The sequence below is a fragment of the Schistocerca cancellata genome, chromosome 5, assembly GCF_023864275.1.
Source record: "Schistocerca cancellata isolate TAMUIC-IGC-003103 chromosome 5, iqSchCanc2.1, whole genome shotgun sequence".
Lineage (NCBI taxonomy): Eukaryota > Metazoa > Arthropoda > Insecta > Orthoptera > Acrididae > Schistocerca > Schistocerca cancellata.
The window spans coordinates 771,493,503-771,506,599 of NC_064630.1; the positions used below are offsets into that span (position 1 = coordinate 771,493,503).

The 13,097-nt window shown below is 43.8% G+C and overlaps 1 protein-coding gene across 1 annotated transcript in view; it reads left to right on the forward strand.

Moving 5' to 3' along the window:
- Positions 1-13,097, forward strand: part of LOC126188798 (uncharacterized) — a 69,396-nt gene that overhangs the window by 20,033 nt on the left and 36,266 nt on the right. The gene's annotated exons all lie outside the window — the stretch shown is intronic.

Genomic DNA, 13,097 nt, shown 5'->3' on the forward strand with positions numbered 1-13,097 from the left:
GTCCGGCTGCTGGTAGTCTGCGACCGACGACGTGGGATGACACAGGACGTTGCAGGGTGTCCATTACTTGTTCTCGGGTGGCAGGGGCAAGTGTGAAGAGGTTACGATGTGCTCGGTACACAATGCGGCGACCCTCCCGTGTGGTGATCAGACGTCGTCGACGGGAACCTTGACGACGAGTATGCCTGCCTTCACCTTCCCATGCAATCCAACGTAGGGCCACTGTCACATCTGAAGGCGTCTCAGATCTGGATTTTGCATGACTCGACCAGCCCGCCAAATGGAGAACCCCAGCAGGGTCCCTATCAAACTCTGTCAGGTGCTGATGACACCGACACATACTATTATGCGGCATCTCCATGCCATTCACTGTGATCACGCAACATTAGACGCTATTCACTGCCCTGAGATGCCCTAGCAGAGCTGGTAACATCTACATCTACATGTACATCTATACTCCGCGAGCCACCTTACGGTGTGTGGCGGAGGGTACTTATTGTACCACTATCTGATCCCCCCTTCCCTGTTCCATTCACGAATTGTGCGTGGGAAGAACGACTGCTTGTAAGTCTCCGTATTTGCTCTAATTTCTCGGATCTTTTCGTTGTGATCATTACGCGAGATATATGTGGGCGGTAGTAATATGTTGCCCATCTCTTCCCGGAATGTGCTCTCTCGTAATTTCGATAATAAACCTCTCCGTATTGCGTAACGCCTTTCTTGAAGTGTCCGCCACTGGAGCTTGTTCAGCATCTCCGTAACGCTCTCGCGCTGACTAAATGTCCCCATGACGAATCGCGCTGCTTTTCGCTGGATCATGTCTATCTCTTCTATTAATCCAACCTGGTAAGGGTCCCATACTGATGAGCAATACTCAAGAATCGGACGAACAAGCGTTTTGTAAGCTACTTCTTTCGTCGATGAGTCACATTTTCTTAGAATTCTTCCTATGAATCTCAACCTGGCGCCTGCTTTTCCCACTATTTGTTTTATGTGATCATTCCACTTCAGATCGCTCCGGATAGTAACTCCTAAGTATTTTACGGTCGTTACCGCTTCCAATGATTTACCACCTATGGCATAATCGTACTGGAATGGATTTCTGCCCCTATGTATGCGCATTATATTACATTTATCTACGTTTAGGGAAAGCTGCCAGCTGTCGCACCATGCATTAATCCTCTGCAGGTCTTCCTGGAGTACGTACGAGTCTTCTGATGTTGCTACTTTCTTGTAGACAACCGTGTCATCTGCAAATAGCCTCACGGAGCTACCGATGTTGTCAACTAAGTCATTTATGTATATTGTAAACAATAAAGGTCCTATCACGCTTCCTTGCGGTACTCCCGAAATTACCTCTACATCTGCAGATTTTGAACCGTTAAGAATGACATGTTGAGTTCTTTCTTCTAGGAAATCCTGAATCCAATCACAAACCTGGTCCGATATTCCGTAAGCTCGTATTTTTTTCATTAAACGTAAGTGCGGAACCGTATCAAATGCCTTCCTGAAGTCCAGGAATACGGCATCAATCTGCTCGCCAGTGTCTACGGCACTGTGAATTTCTTGGGCAAATAGGGCGAGCTGAGTTTCACATGATCTCTGTTTGCGGAATCCATGTTGGTTATGATGAAGGAGATTTGTATTATCTAAGAACGTCATAATACGAGAACACAAAACATGTTCCATTATTCTACAACAGATTGACGTAAGCGAAATAGGCCTATAATTATTCGCATCTGATTTATGACCCTTCTTGAAAATGGGAACGACCTGCGCTTTCTTCCAGTCGCTAGGTACTTTACGTTCTTCCATCGATCTACGATAAATTGCTGATAGAAAGGGGGCAAGTTCTTTAGCATAATCACTGTAGAATCTTAAGGGTATCTCGTCTGGTCCGGATGCTTTTCCGCTACTAAGTGATAGCAGTTGTTTTTCAATTCCGATATCGTTTATTTCAATATTTTCCATTTTGGCGTCCGTGCGACGGCTGAAGTCAGGGACCGTGTTACGATTTTCCGCAGTGAAACAGTTTCGGAACACTGAATTCAGTATTTCTGCCTTTCTTCGGTCGTCCTCTGTTTCGGTGCCATCGTGGTCAACGAGTGACTGAATAGGGGATTTAGATCCGCTTACCGATTTTACATATGACCAAAACTTTTTAGGGTTCTTGTTTAGATTGTTTGCCAATGTTTTATGTTCGAATTCGTTGAATGCTTCTCTCATTGCTCTCTTTACGCTCTTTTTCGCTTCGTTCAGCTTTTCCTTATCAGCTATGATTCGACTACTCTTAAACCTATGATGAAGCTTTCTTTGTTTCCGTAGTACCTTTCGTACATGATTGTTATACCACGGTGGATCTTTCCCCTCGCTTTGGACCTTAGTCGGTACGAACTTATCTAAGGCGTACTGGACGATGTTTCTGAATTTTTTCCATTTTTGTTCCACATCCTCTTCCTCAGAAATGAACGTTTGATGGTGGTCACTCAGATATTCTGCGATTTGTGCCCTATCACTCTTGTTAAGCAAATGTATTTTCCTTCCTTTCTTGGCATTTCTTATTACACTTGTAGTCATTGATGCAACCACTGACTTATGATCACTGATACCCTCTTCTACATTCACGGAGTCGAAAAGTTCCGGTCTATTTGTTGCTATGAGGTCTAAAACGTTAGCTTCACGAGTTGGTTCTCTAACTATCTGCTCGAAGTAATTCTCGGACAAGGCAGTCAGGATAATGTCACAAGAGTCTCTGTCCCTGGCTCCAGTTCTGATTGTGTGACTATCCCATTCTATACCTGGTAGATTGAAGTCTCCCCCTATTACAATAGTATGATCACGAAACTTCTTCACGACGTTCTGCAGGTTCTCTCTGAGGCGCTCAACTACTACGGTTGCTGATGCAGGTGGTCTATAGAAGCATCCGACTATCATATCTGACCCACCTTTGATACTTAGCTTAACCCAGATTATTTCACATTCGCATTCGCTAATAACTTCACTGGATATTAGTGAATTCTTTACTGCTATAAATACTCCTCCACCATTGGCGTTTATCCTATCCTTGCGGTATATATTCCATTCTGTGTCTAGGATTTCGTTACTGTTCACTTCCGGTTTTAACCAACTTTCCGTTCCTAATACTATATGCGCACTATTTCCTTCAATAAGAGATACTAATTCAGGAACCTTGCCCTGGATACTCCTGCAGTTTACCAATATTACGTTAACTTTTCCTGTTTTTGGTCTCTGAGGACGGACGTTCTTTATCAACGATGATAATGTCCTCTCTGGTAAGCCGTCAGGTATTTTATCGTTTCGCCCAAGGGGGGGTCCCTCTAACCTAAAAAACCCCCGTGTGCACGCCACACGTACTCTGCTACCCTAGTAGCTGCTTCCGGTGTGTAGTGCACGCCTGACCTGTCTAGGGGGGCCCTACAGTTCTCCACCCAATAACGGAGGTCGATGAATTTGCAACCATTATAGTCGCAGAGTCGTCTGAGCCTCTGGTTTAGACCCTCCACACGGCTCCAAACCAGAGGACCGCGATCGACTCTGGGCACTATGCTGCAGATATTAAGCTCAGCTTGCACTCCGCGTGCGATGCTGGTTGTCTTCACCAAATCAGCCAGCCGCCGGAAGGAACCAAGGATGGCCTCAGAACCCAAGCGGCAGGCGTCATTCGTTCCGACATGTGCTACTATCTGCAGCCGGTCACACCCAGTGCGTTCAATAGCTGCCGGAAGGGCCTCCTCCACATTACGGACGAGACCCCCCGGCAAGCACACCGAGTGCACACTGGCATTCTTCCCCGACCTACCCGCTATTTTCCTGAGGGGCTCCATAACCCGCCTAACGTTGGAGCTCCCTATAACTAATAGGCCCGCCCTCTGTGACTGTCGGGACCTTGCCGGAGAATCGGCCACTGGCCCAACAGGCGAGGCATCCTGTGGTGGCTCGGAAACGATGTCATCACCACTAGGAAGCACCCCGTACCTGTTGGAAAGGGGTAAGGCAGGTGCCACGCGGCCAGATCCCACCTTCGCCTTTCGGCCAGGCACGCGAGAGCCCACCACTGTCCGCCATTCACCCTGGAGTGATGGCTGACCGGTAAGATGCTCACTGCCGGAAGACGCAGCGACATCAGGGGTTCCATGTGATTCCAAGGCCACCGAAGTAGGCATAGGTCTCACCACAGTTGCCCCAACGCCACTACGAGCCGACGCCTGCGCCTCGAGCTCGATGAGCCTAACAGACAAAGCCTCCACCTGCCCCCGAAGAGTGGCCAATTCTCCTTGCGTCCGCTCACAACAACCACAGTCCCTACACATGACTATGTTTACCCTACCCTATACGGTGACAATTTCCCAAGATAATCTTCTGATGAGCTACTCTGATAATCAAGAAACACTCACTGAAATACGAGACGCGAAAACTACGCTAGGTTTTCCCAGAAAAACTATTTAAAAGCTAAGCGCAGCAAATAAGTACAAAAACGCTTTATACAAACAGTACTCGCTGCTGCTGGTGCTCTCGCTGTCACAAGACAACTGCTGATTCAAGTGACTAGTGGCTAACGGCCGCGAAACAAACAAAGACGGTTTTAGGGCGCTTTCTGTTCTAAACGATCAAGAAAACACTAAGAAATCTAACACGAAAACTACGTAAAGTTTTATCAAGAACTGTTAGTTACTATGCAGAGCAGATAAACACAAATAGAATCCCTTCCTTAGTGGAAGGTCGTAAACAAAATGCAAAATAAACGCTTTATACAAACAGTACTGTGCTGCTGCTGGTGCTCTCGCTCTCGCTGTCACAAGACAACTGTTGAGTCTTCGTCGCCACTGTGAAATCTTGTACCGTAGGAAGCAAGGGATAGGATGTTGTTAAGGTGGCCAGTGTCGTCTTTTTATAACAAAAATGCACACGTGGATTAACCTGGTTCTTTATTTACGTGAACAGATAGCTGCTACTTAACTTAAATAGAGTCCATTTGTTGTGGTACAAGCTCTTTCATAACACTAGTTAACAAATTTGAACTTTTATCCTGCATATGGTTTGTAAATGGGTGGATTTACCTAATTTCGGGGTGCTGAATACACTGGTAAAATCAGTTTTTCTCTATGACGTCACTTTTCCTAGATATACAAAATAAAAAATGGTAATAGCGAAAATTGACACAATTACGTCTAACGAAAATACACATTCAGGACGTTTGAAATCAATACTATTTTGTATGTATATATGGGCATGATGCCAAGAAAAGGTCCAAATTAGTTCAGAAGATATTTTCACCTTTAATCGTCTCTGGTTTTTGAAAAATGCGACGACAGAGCTCTTCTTTTGGTTGCCGTTTCATCACTCTCCCTAACAAACCCCAACAGTAGTCACCCATCATTGAAGGGTTACAATGGCCTTCGTAACGGTGTTCCATGGTAACAATGTCTTGGTGAAAGCGTTTACCATGCTCATCGCTTAGGGCTCCCAAATTTTCCGGGAAGAAATCAAGGTGACAATGTATAACGTGAATTTTGAGCGACTTTCTACACCCGATATTCTGATAGTTCTACAACAGATCCTTCATAATGGTAACATAGTTTTCGGCTTTTCTGTTACCCAAAAAGCCCTTCACAATTGCTTTAAAAGAAGACCAAGCAGCTAAATGGATATCTGTGAGTTTGGTATCAAAGGTTGGCTCTTTCAGCAATTATTTGTGGTCCAACAAATATACCCTTTTTCAGCTTTGCCTCACTTAATTTGGGAAACTTTTCTTTTAAGTTGTTGAAGGCTTCACCTTCTTTATCCAGAGCTTTTACAAAGTTCTTGATAAGGCCCAATTTGATATGAAGGGGAGGCAAAATGATTTTATCGAGCTCAACCAACGGTGTACTGTTCACATTTATGTTTCCAGGAACATATGACTTCCTTGTAGGTCATTAATTGACTGTATAGTGGTTCTTAGTGTCACGGCTATGCCAAAGGCCCAAAATGCAGCAATATTTCGTGAATCCAGCCTGTAAACCTGTAAGGAGTGCAACAACTTTTAAATCACAGCAAAGCTGCCAGTCATGATATATCTGATAGCCTCTAGCAGCAAAGCCATGGTTTCATAAGTTTCTTTCATGTCTACTGCGTAAGCCAAAGGTACCGATGGAAATGCATTGCCATTATGCAGTATTACTGCTTTCAAGCTGGTTTTACTGAAGTCAATAAATAGTCGCCACTCCTGTGGAGCCGGCTGTGGTGGCCGAGCGGTTCTAGGCGCTACAGTCTGGAACCGCGCGACCGCTACGGTCGCAGGTTAGAATCCTGCTTCGGGCATGGATGTGTGTGGTGTCCTTAGGTTAGTTAGGTTTAAGTAGTTCTAAGTTCTAGGCGACTGATGACCTCAGAAGTTAAGTCCCATAGTGCTCAGAGCCATTTGAACCATTTTTGAACTCCTGTGGATTATGTTGTACACCTAGCTGCATCATCAGACCATTGACATCTCTACATACACACAATGAATTCTGCATATCGAAATACTGAGCGAAGGAAACACCTCTTGATCTGAAACAGGAAATTTTTGTCCCTGGAGATAGAAGGTTCCGTTGTTTCAGTCTCGACCCAAAGAGTTCAGCTTGCTGATTCGAAAGTTTTAGATCGCGAACCAAATCGTTCAATTCCTTTTGATTAAAAAGCTGAGGCGAAGCGTCATGCTATTGAGGGCAGTACTCGTCTATATGTTCAATACTTTCTGATTCACTTGACATGGTGTGTGGTTCCGTGGCTTTCAAGTTACAGACAGGAATAGGTAGCCCCTCATCATGGGGCACAGGCAAATGCACTGACGATATATTTGAATACTTCATTTTATGTCTAGTTTTGCTTGAATGTCCCGAAATATTTGTAAGACTGAAGTAACGGTCTGAATAATGGTCATTAGGCTAATACCACACCATCGGAACAACGAATGGCATGGCTCGGCGTTTTCCCTTCAACCACTCGGTTAAGGTTGTAGTACAGGTTATGCAGGCAGTATGAGGTGCAAAATTTTTATCTTGATCACCAACATGATGTTGTTGTGGTCTTTAGTGCAGAGACTGGTTTGATGCAGCTCTCCATGCTACTCTGTCCTGTGCAAGGTTCTTCATCTCCCAGTACCTACTGCAGCCCACATCCTTCTGAATCTGCTTAGTGTATTCATTTCTTGGTCTCCCTCTACGATTTTTACCCTCCACGCTGCCCTCCAGTACTAAATTGGTGATCGCTTGATGCCTCAGAACATGTCCTACCCACCGATCCCTTCTTCTAGTCAAGTTGTGCCACAAGCTCCTCTTCTTTCCAATTCTGTTCAATACCTCCTTATTAGTTATGTGATCTACCCATCTAATCTTCAGCATTCTTCTGTAGCATCACATTTCGAAAGCTTCTGTTCTCTTCTTGTCTAAACTATTTATCGTCCATGTTTCACTTCCATACATGGCTACACTCCATACAAATACTTTCAGAAACGACTTCCTGACATTTGAATCAATACTTGATGTTAACAAATTTCTCTTCTTCAGAAACGCTTTCCTTGCCATTGACAGTCTACATTTTATATCCTCTCTACTTCGACCATCATCAGTTATTTTGCTCCCCAAGTAGCAAAACTCCTTTACTACTTTAAGTGTCTCATTTCCTAATCTAATTCCCTCAGCATCACCCGACTTAATTAGACTACATTCCATTATCCTCGTTTTGCTTTTGTTGATGTTCATCTAATACCCTCCTTTCAAGACACTGTCCATTCCGTTCAACTGCTCTTGCAAGTCCTTTGCTCCCTCTGACAGAATTACAATGTCATCGGCGAACCTCAAAGTTTTTATTTCTTCTCCCTGGATTTTAATTCCTACTCCGAACTTTTCTTTTGTTTCCTTTACTGCTTGCTCAATATAAAGATTGAATACCACTGCTTCCCTTTCATGTCCCTCGACTCTAATAACTGCCATCTGGTTTCGGTACAAATTTGTAAATAGCCTTTCGCTGCCTCTATTTTACCCCTGCCACCTTCAGAATTTGAAAGAGAGTATTCCAGTCAACATTGTCAAAAGCTTTCTCTAAGTCTAGAATTACTAGAAACGTAGGTTTGCCTTTCCTTAATCTTTCTTCTAAGATAAGTCTTAGGGTCAGTATTGCCTCACGCGTTCCAACATTTCTACGGAATCCAAACTGATCTACCCCGAGGTCGGCTTCTACCAGCTTTTCCATTCGTATGTAAAGAATTCGCGTTAGTATTTTGCAGCTGTGACTTATTAAACTGATAGTTCGGTAATTTTCACATCTGTCAACACCTGCTTTCTTTAGGATTGGAATTATTGTTTTCTTCTTGACATCCGAGGGTATTTCGCTTGTATCTTGCTCACCACATGGTAGAGTTTTGTCAGGACTGGCTCTCCCAAGGCTGTCAGTAATTCTAATGGAATGTAGTCTACTCCCGGGGACTTGTTTCGACTTAGGTCTTTCAGTGCTCTGTCAAACTCTTCACGCAGTATCATATCTCCCATTTCATCGTCATCTACATGACGATGGAAGACCATTTTCATAATATTGTCCTCAAGAACATCGCCCCTGTATAGACCCTCTATATACTCCTTCCACCTTTCTGCTTTCCCTTCTTTGCTTAGAACTGGGATTCCATGTGAGCTCTTGATATTCATGCAAGTGGTTCTCTTTTTTCCAAATGTCACTTTAATTTTCCTGTAAGCAATATCTATCTTGCCCCTCGTGAAATAAACCTCTACATCCTTACACTTGTCCTCCAGCCATCCCTGCTTAGCCATTTTGCACTTCCGGTCGATCTCATTTTTGAGATGTTCGTATTCCTTTTTGCCTGCTTCATTTGCTGCATTTTTGTATTTTCTCCTTTCATCATTTAATTCCGGAATCTCTTCTGTTACCCGAGGATTTCTACTAGCCCTCGTCATTTTACTACTTGATCCTCTGCTGCCTTCACTATTTCATCCCTCAAACTACCCATTCTTCTTCTACTGTATTTCTTTCCCCCATTCCTGTCAATTGTTCACTTATGATCTCCCTGAAACTCTGTACAACCTCTGGTTCTTTCAGTTTATCCAGGTCCCATATCCTTATATTCCCACCTTTTTGCAATTTCTTAAGTTTTAATCTACAGTTCATAACCAATAGATTGTGGTCAGAGTCTACATCTGTCCCTGGAAATGTCTTACAGTTTGAAACCTGGTTCCTAAATCTCTGTCTTACCATTATATAATCTATCTGAAACCTTCTAGTATCTCCAGGGTTCTTCCATGTATACAACCTTCTTTCATGATTCTTAAACCAAGTGTTAGCTACGATTAAGTAATGCTCTGTGCAAAATTCTACCAGTCGCTTTCCTCTTTCATTTCTTAGCCCTAATCCATATTCACCTACTACGTTTCCTTCACTACCTTTTCCTACTGTTGAATTCCAGTCACCCATGACTATTTTCGTCTCTGTTCACTACCTGAATAATTTATCTCATCATACATTTCATCAATTTCTTCATCGTCTGCAGAGCTAGTTGGCATATAAACTTGTACTACTGTAGTAGGCGTGGGCTTCGTGTCTATGTTGGCCACAATAATGCGTTCACTATGTTATGAAACTTCCTGGCAGTTTAAAACTGTGTGCCCGACCGAGACTCGAACTCGGGACCTTTGCCTTTTGCGGGCAAGTCCTCTACCATCTGAGCTACCGAAGCACGACTCACGACAGAATGAGATTTTCACTCTGCAGCAGAGTGAAAATCTCATTCTGGAAACATCCCCCAGGCTGTGGCTAAGCCATGTCTCCGCAATTTCCTTTCTTTCAGCTTTACTTCTGCCAGTAATTCGTCTTCTACCTTCCAAACTTTACAGAAGCTCTCCTGCGAACCTTGCAGAAGTAGCACTCCTGAAAGAAAGGATATTGCGGAGACATAGCTTAGCCACAGCCCGGGGGATGTTTCCAGAATGAGATTTTCACTCTGCTGCAGAGTGAAAATCTCATTCTGTCGTGAGTCGTGCTTCGGTAGCTCAGATGGTAGAGGACTTGTCCGCAAAAGGCAAAGGTCCCGAGTTCGAGTCTCGGTCGGGCGCACAGTTTTAATCTGCCAGGAAGTTTCATATCAGCGCACACTCCGCTGCAGAGTGAAAATCTCATTCCGTTCACTATGTTGTTTGTAGTAGCTTACCCGCACTCCTATTTTTTTTATTCATTATTAAACCTACTCCTGCATTACTCCTATTTGATTTTGTATTTATAACCCTGTATTCACGTGACCAAAAGTCTTGTTCCTCCTGCCACCGAACTTCACTAATTCCCACTATCTCTAACTTTAACATATCCATTTCCTTTTCTAAATTTTCTAACCTACCTGCCCGATTAAGGGATCTGACATTCCACGCTCCGATCCGTAGAACGCCAGTTTTCTTTCTCCTGATAACGACGTCCTCTTGAGTAGTCCCCACCCGGAGATCCGAATGGGGGACTATTTTACCTCCGGAATATTTTACCCAAGAGGACGCCATCATCATTTAATCATACTCTAAAGCTGCATGCCCTCGGGAAAAATTACGGCTGTAGTTTCCCCTTGCTTTCAGCCGTTCGCAGTACCAGCACAGCAAGGCCGTTTTAGTTAGTGTTACATGGCCATATCAGTCAATCATCCAGACTGTTGCCCTTGCAACTACTGAAAAGGCTGCTGCCCCTCTTCAGGAACCACACGTGTGTCTGGCCTCTCAACAGATACCCCTCCATTGTGGTTGCACCTATGGTATCTGTATCGCTGAGGCACGCAAGCCTCCCCACCAACGGCAAGGTCAATTTTTCATTGGGGGGGGGGGGGAGGGGGGGGATCACCAACAGGACAATCAAAATACAATTTATATGCCTTCTTAATCAAGTCAGTGATTGGTTTTCTTTGGGCTTTTGGAGTGAATTTCCCACACACATAACAAAAGTTGTAAGGGTGGTTTAGACAGCAACGAGATTTACTAGTTGCCATTTTTCTTAGTGTAAAACAAAAAGTTTCGCTGTCTTTCACTGGAAACACTCACTGAGGATCTCTTTCACACCCCTGGATTACCGCATTAACCCTTTACTGATGGTTTGTAGATCTTCTAGCTCTCTTCTGCAAATCAAAAACTAACAATTAAACATCAAAACAGAAGAACAGCAAAAATCTAAATACTGAATACGAAAAATAAAAAATCTTGAAAAACTCAGAAATGGTACGTGCTACAACATTTTGATAGGTATATTGGGGATTCTACATAACAAAATATATACTGGTTGATGTATCACATCCCAGATTCGAAATGGCTGTTGGCTAGTGTAATAGTCCTCTTGCAGACAATATCGGTAACCTTGCTATTACATAAATCTGGACGCTACGAACTGTTGTAGCCAGCAATAACTGTACTGCTCCGCGAGTGGACTAACAGAGGCCAATGTTTAGTAGTGAGTCGAATCAGTGACTGAGTGACCGAGGCCCTCTGGTCAGTAGCGGCGATCTAAATACTTGCGAGCGAGAGGGCGTTGGCTGTGTGTTGCTTGCAGGTGTGTCTCTGACCTCTCTCTGATAGGCGCGCTTGATCCAGCGCCTACTATCGACCTTTGCACTACATCTTTGCTCACCGGTGTGCTGGCGACAGCTTACGCCAGCATAACAAGTCAACACCAACAACACTAATGCATTGTGGAAGCCTTTTACTTGTCACAGAGAACTGCAACTCAAATCACTTACACACCCACCGATGGCGGGTATCTGTACAATGTTATATTGACATTCATCAGTTTTAGATGTTGTTGAACAAATCATGCAATATTTTTTAAAGTAACAGACAGTCATTTAACTTCTTTATTGTTTATTTAAGTACAACACAGGATTTGGTCTTTTATGCCATTCCCAAGTATTTGATTTTAAATCTTTAATATACAGGATGGTCCATTGGTCGTGACTGGGCCAAATATCTCACGTAATAAGCGTCAAACGAAAAAACTACAAAGAACGAAACTTGTCTAGCTTGAAGGGGGAGACCACATGGCGCTATAGTTGCCCCGCTAGATGGCGCTGCCATAGGTCAAACGCATATCATCTGCGTTTGTTTAAATAGGAACCCCCATTTTTATTACATATTCGTGTAGTACGTAAAGAAATATGAATGTTTTAGTTGGACCACTGTTTTCGCTTTGTCATAGAAGGCGCTGTAATAGTCACAAACGTGTGGCTCACAATTTTAGACGTACAGATGGTAACCGATAGGTTTTTAAAATTAAAATACAGAACGTAGGTACGTTTTAACATTTTATTTCGGTTGTTCCAACGTGATACCTGTACCTTTGTGAACTTACCATTTACGAGAACGCATGCTGTTACAGCGTGATTACCTGTAAATACCACATTAATGCAATAAATGCTCAAAATGATGTCCGTCAACCACAATGCATTTGGCAATACGTGTAACGACATTCCTCTCAACAGCGAGTAGTTCGACTTCCGTAATGTTCGCACATGCATAGACAATGCGCTGACGCATGTTGTCTGGCGTTGTCGGTGGATCACGATAGCAAATATCCTTCAACTTTACCCACAGAAAGAAATCCGGGGTCGTCAGATCCGGTGAACGTGCGGGCCATGCTATGGCGCTTCGACGACCAATCCACCTGTCATGAAATATACTATTCAATACCGCTTCAACCGCACGCGAGCTATGTGCCGGACATCCATCATGTTGGAAGTACATCGCCATTCTGTCATGGAGTGAAACATCTTGTTGTAACATCGGTAGAATATTACTTAGGAAATCAGCATACATTGCACCATTTAGATTGCCATCGACAAAATGGGGGCCAATTATCCTTCCTCCCATAATGCCGCACCATACATTAACCCACCAAGGTCGCTGGTGTTCCACTTGTCGTGGCCATCGTGGATTTTCCGTTGCCCAATAGTGCATATTATGCCGGTTTACCTTACCGCTGTTGGTGAATGACGCTTCGTCGCTAAATAGAACGCGTGCAAAAAATCTGTCATCGTCCCGTAATTTCTCTTGTGCCCAGAGGCAGAACTGTACACGACGTTCAAAGTCGTC